Raw genomic sequence first — 6,020 nt, 5'->3', positions numbered from 1 at the left:
TCACGCTTTGCACAAAGAACCTGAGCTCTCCAACAAAACAATGCGGAGGGAATCAGAGCCACACTTTGTAATCAGTCATGAGACAAGCTCAGGAACAGCTAAGGTGCTGCTCAAGGCGATTAAATTGGGACTGATTCAATGCACATGCTATGAGCCTGCCTCTCTGGCAAGAAGGTCCCTTCTGTTTTCAACCAGAGGAAAGGCTTGTCCTACACTTAGCAATTCAGGATTGATCTGTGCCGTATATCCTTGCTACAGACATGCTATTTGTGTGTACTTTGCATTGCATTACCAGACACTTAAATAGTTATGGTAAGAAAACAGAACACTGGATCAAAGCCTTAAAACAGATGATGGTCTGCAGAGATGAGTATAAATGCAGGTGAAGATAAATAGCTGATGTAATGTCCACCACAAAATCAAAACACTAGAACAAAGCCTTCAGGCCCTATAGAAACAAAGAATCTGAGGAGGGAGGACAATTTCCCGCACAGCTTTGGGTAATATGCTGTATGTGACAACAGCTTGCGAATGGCAAGTGAGGCAAAACACTTCTGATGATAGGAACAAAAGCAAAAGTCTGTTCTAAAAAAAGATGCTTCCAGGAAACCGGCAAATCACTGCTGACTCTGAAAATCTGAGTCAGACACAGATTTGAACCAGTAGGGCACAAAGGTGCTCCTGCTGATGCCACAGTAGCCTAGTTTCTAACATGGCAATCCGATTTAGAAAAGCCTCCATTTTTCAAGTCAGGTTTGCAGTACGTTTCCACAGACTGGGTATTTCTCCTCCTTACAGGGTCCAAACCATACCACTTTTGTGGACACACCTGTACAGTAGCTGCTCTTCCAGCATTTAATTGTGAAATCCCTCTTCTCCCAAAATCTCTACAGCATCTATTACCGATTCCATAATCTGTCTACTTAGTTATGTACAGAAATGCCAGAGGATGCTGTCTGCAGAACAAAAGTGAGCTAGGAAATCACAGTGCAACCTCATTCGAAGGGCGTTCGTACACCAGCTGATCACACACCTCTCTCCCCCGGTCTGGGCTGCATTCAGAAAATGAGGAGGCTGCCTTTTCCTCAACGTTTATTACACAGCCTTTGCAACATCTTTGATCCACAACGTACATACAAATAATTTTCGTAGTATTAAAAAGGGTCATTTCCACACACAGGCCTGTTACACGGCAATAAATAGCCGTAAAGGCAGCGCAAAACCCCTCACAGCTTCTTCTACTAGATACACGACATATAACGACTTCAGCTGGTGAAACATTTTCATGCAAAAACGGTTAATGTGGCACTAAGCAGAGTCTACGAGTACATCATTTTTACACAGTACAGAAACTAACATGCTTATGGTTTTAAAGGGTGTCAGGCCTCCGAGCAGGCCGGCGCTGCAGCGGGGAAAAGGGGCGGCCCCGGCACCGCCCGCCGCGCTCGGCAAGGCCCAGTCGGGCCCGGACGGCCTTGCCGAGCGCGGCGGGCGGTGCCGGGCCCGCGGCCGGGCCCAGGCCTCGGCGACCGCCGTGAGCAGCCGGATCTCCCGCACACCGCCCCGGTCCCACCTCACACGCACCTACCGGGGCCTCACCCCGCCGCCGGCGGCCGCTTTCCCGCCTCGGCCGGTAACCGCCGCGGGGGGGCGCGGGCAGGCCCTGCCCGGAGGCCCGGCGGAAGCCGGGAGCTCTCCTGTGGGGCGTGCCCGGCGAGGCGTGAGGGGAGGCGGGCCCGAGAAGTGCCGGTGGAGCTGCGCTGCGGCTGTAAGGACTGAAGATCGTTCTTTTACCTGACACCTCGCTCTGTAGATGGCGATGGTCCACAATCAAATTGATTTACAGCCTTTTCTCACGGCTCGCTTGATTTCTTATCGTAGCTGTTGTTTTCTGGACCCTAGATCCTCTGTAGGCCGTCTTTGAACTCTCCCTGGCTTTCGGCATCCACGCTCACACTCCTGGCTGTTTCATATTAATAATACTCAGAAAAATAAGGGGGTGAATATACATTCCGATGATGAATACGAATGGTTGCAAGCTGGCTTTACAGAGAGATGTGTTAATTATTCCCTCTGTTCCCCAAGTAACAAGAATGTGGCCTGCAGAAAAAATTCTTGGCTTCAGCTTTTAACCAGATGGAGCAGCTGGTCAAAATGGGGTCAAAATACGATTTTCCTCACAGCTTTCTGGAGACATGCAGTTAGGGCCGTTGATTCATAAACAAGTGTTTGCACAAAGGGTTTGAGGGAAAGTCTGATGGATCAAAAAGGATTTATTCCCATTTGTATAATAAAACACTGATTCCCGGCTAGCACTAGCTAGGACAGCACCAGCTAGGAGCCAGCCATGCAGAAAAGGAGCACTTAGCGTCCACCCCATTCATAAATTTGCAAGGAAGAAGGATAAATTACTTTGCTGATTAAAATTTTAGGAGACATCAACAGCTTCAGAGGTGCAGCTGGGTGTAGAAGTGGCTAAGCACAGGCTTATGGAGGCAGAAATGGTGAGCTCAAATATGAGGAAGCTGGATAAAAAGCTTTGACATTCCTGTAAACTCTGAATTGAACCCAGAATTTCCAAATTTTGCTATTCCTGCTTAATAAGAAGATGCAAAAAAAAAAAAATAAATCCCCAAACCAACCATGAATGGAGGAAGTTCAGAGTCTGTTACACAATATTCATTCTTTTTGACCATGAAGAAACACGTAATGTACTTTGGAACCTAAAGCAACACCAAGAATACATTGAAAGGCCCTTAAATCATTGTTGTGAAGCATGATAGCGCTGCTACTGTAGTGGTATAAAAAGGGAAGGAAACAGGCATATATCTTGATAGTTCTTGATACTTTAATTGGAGATCTCTGGATGATGTTTTGGTCAAAATGGACAAAGATAAGCTCACAAGAGTTAGGATTCCCTGGAGAGATATTACCTGCTGGCTGCATGGCTGCTTTTCGCTCCGATCTGAAATCAGCTGTTTGTGTTATTAGCAAAGGCAACAAGAGAAGTTTTAAAAAATCATTAACAATGTTGACTGAGTGTCTCCGAAAGAGTGTCTTGGACTTCCTGACTTGCATGGTTCACATCCCAGCTTTAATGTGGTATTAATATCAGAAAGGAAGACCAAGAAAGTGCATGAAAAGGAAGATAACCAAACATCAAACTAGCCTTTCAGCAAATTCTGAAAATTAAAGGAAAAACTAAGCAAGAATGAGAGATGTGGGAAGGATTTCCTGGGGTCAGACTAGTTCAGCTCTGCAGACTTTCTCCTGTGGGAGTCTGTGAGACAGGCACTGTCAGGAATGCTGACTTCTTTGACAGCGGATCTATTTCATGCCCAAAGGAAGTATTTAAAGCTTTTAGCACCTGAGGAATGCAAATTGCTCCAAGCTACAACATATGCCATGTTCTTCATTTGTCCAATAACTTCACTGTTACAGAATCAACACCTAAAATAGCCTTCTGTAAAAGCTGATCTGTTTGGAAAGATTAAAGTTTCCCTCCCTACTGGGCAAAAACTTTTTTTTTTTTTTTTTTGTGAGAGGAGTGACTTGGAATCCGTGGTTAGAAAATCCAGCTTTCGGACACCCTGGGGTCTGCGGCACACTGCATGCATACAGAGCACTGGGCTTTTCTTGGAGCAAAAACTGTGTTTGCAGAGTGGCTCCCTGCAGCTTCCAGGATATGCAGGCTGCTGACTTACCATCCTTTTACAGTGAGGACAGCAGACCGGTATGGAAGCAGAAGAAAGCAGACGGACAGATTTTCAAGTTTTCTCTGTGTAAGATACCAAATGAAGCTTCAGTGGCATCTGCTGAAAGCCTCCTCTGTCCAGTTAGAAAGAGCCATGGAGTCAGTTCCCCACCAACGGCCGTTGACTGGCCACCTCGCATGGCCACACCACTCTCGCCCAGCATTTGCAAGACAGCTGCAACATTTCATGAGCCAACTATTGAAGAATTCCTGTGGATGAAAACACTCCAAACAGCTCAGAGTTTTTATGACATCCACTCCTGGCCTCTCCTGACATCCAGTCTTGGCTGCTGCTTCCTACGTATCCTCAACTGCCAGTGTGTCTTATTCAGAGCTATTTCCAACCAGCGTCTGCTCGAGGTACACACAGCCCTGAAATTAGTACCACAACTACTAGAAGGGAGAGGTGCTCATAGTTACTTTGGCATCTTCCCACACCCAAGCTGAGCCACAGATCAAATGTCTAGTTCTGTGAACCAAGCCCATTCAACTCATTATGTAAGCAGATATGTTTTGTTCTAAATTTGGTTACATCCATGGTGGTTACCATTCCACCCGCTTTGCACTCAGGGTACAAAGAATCCTAGCAAGTGCACTGCATGTAATGGGAAAACAGTAAATTGACAGACCACCTGAGAGCCTCAGCTCTTGACCGGAGAGGGCAGGCAAGTCCTATTTAGTAACATATTAATGGATTCTACTGAGTCTCTTGTTTTGTATGCAAGACATTTTTGTTCTCTGACAAGACAGAAATGCTTGGCTTTACAGATTGCTCAGTGCAGAGAAACAAATACAAAAAACAAGTGAGCAGGGCAGACTGCTGGGCTGATGGGCTCTGCTCACTATGCCGACAGGACTGATAGCTTAGTGATATCCAAAACTGGTTTTGGTGGTGCCATAAGGACAGGGGTCTCTCCCAGCTGCACGGGGCAGGAACAGTGAGAAGCTGGAGACCAAAGGCTTGACTGAACTTGTGGGAGGTTGTGAGGCATGAGATGGAGCTGCCCCAAGCCATCAGCCAAGCTTTTATAAACCCAGTAGTTTCTTTTCTGAAGGTGTTAAAGAGAGTTTATTCAGTGTTTCCTAAATCAAGAGGAGTCATACTGCAAGTATGCCTGATAAATCAACCAGAACAGAAAATGGGTATACATGAGAGTGGGAGGGGCTTTGGGTGGTGCATATATATATGTGTGTGTATGTATGTGTGCATGTATGTAGAGTCAGAGCATTGCAAGCTTAAGAGCTATTAGCCTCCTCCAGCACTGCCCCCCTGCAGAGAGTGCTCAGAATACACTGGACGCAGGGAAAAAGCCAATTTAAGAAATTCCACTGGCTCTTTGTCTCCAGCCACTAATTCTTGCCTCTCTCCTTCAGAGCAGTTTCCTCTCCTGTACCAGTGCAATAACTTGTAGAGCTGTGCTTAAACCACCTCGCTGAACTGGTTGAGGTTAACATCTCTTCTCTCTGCTGCCGCTACCATGTCCATACTCTCTGGACAGAACAACAGATCACCTTTGACAGGTATAGCCTAGAGCAGGAAGAGGAGAAGCAGGCAGAAATGAGGTGCACCAGCAAAGCTGAGGTCAGGGTAACACAATGAGGAATAACAGTTTTTCTGCATCCTGTGTGATGTCAACATGTTAGCTGCTAGCAGTAGTTCAGATAAGCTCCATTGATGTCTCGTAACAGATGAAGAATGTTCAAATTAGGATGCAATTGAGCTGACAATGATAATTTGTTTTTACAGGAGCAATCCTGTACCCTTTGCAAATACAGAAGAGCTGTTGGGAGGCATTTCATTATATACTGCTAACCACCACAGGGAACTTTGCAAAGGTGACGCTTGTATTCTATGAGTGTACTGGGATAAAGACTGGTTACCTAAACCAACAGAGCGTTTTCCAAACGAGACCAGAAGCTTATGTCCTGAATGGGACCCAGTTATGCTCTGTCCTAGGGTCTCATTACAGAACTTGGCTTGGAGAGGGTAAACAAAGACTGAAAAGGAAAGAAAGTGGCCTAGAAAGTGTCAGAATCAAAACCAAACAATTCACAGATAGATTGAGGAGCTTATTTCCATAGGACACTGTGGGTACTAAAGCATTGTAGGAGTTCAAGAACCTTTTGAACAAATACCAGGAAGAAAAGTCAGTCCAAGCTATTAAAGACAGACACACCATCTCTAACTCGGGAAGTCCCTGAGCCACAAACCGCTGGGTCTGGTGGAGTATTTAGGAGAAATATGACTGTATCCTTGACCTGTTTT

Source organism: Phaethon aethereus (assembly GCF_964289735.1).
Source record: "Phaethon aethereus genome assembly, chromosome: 15".
Lineage (NCBI taxonomy): Eukaryota > Metazoa > Chordata > Aves > Phaethontiformes > Phaethontidae > Phaethon > Phaethon aethereus.
Note: the sequence above shows the minus strand (reverse complement) of the source record.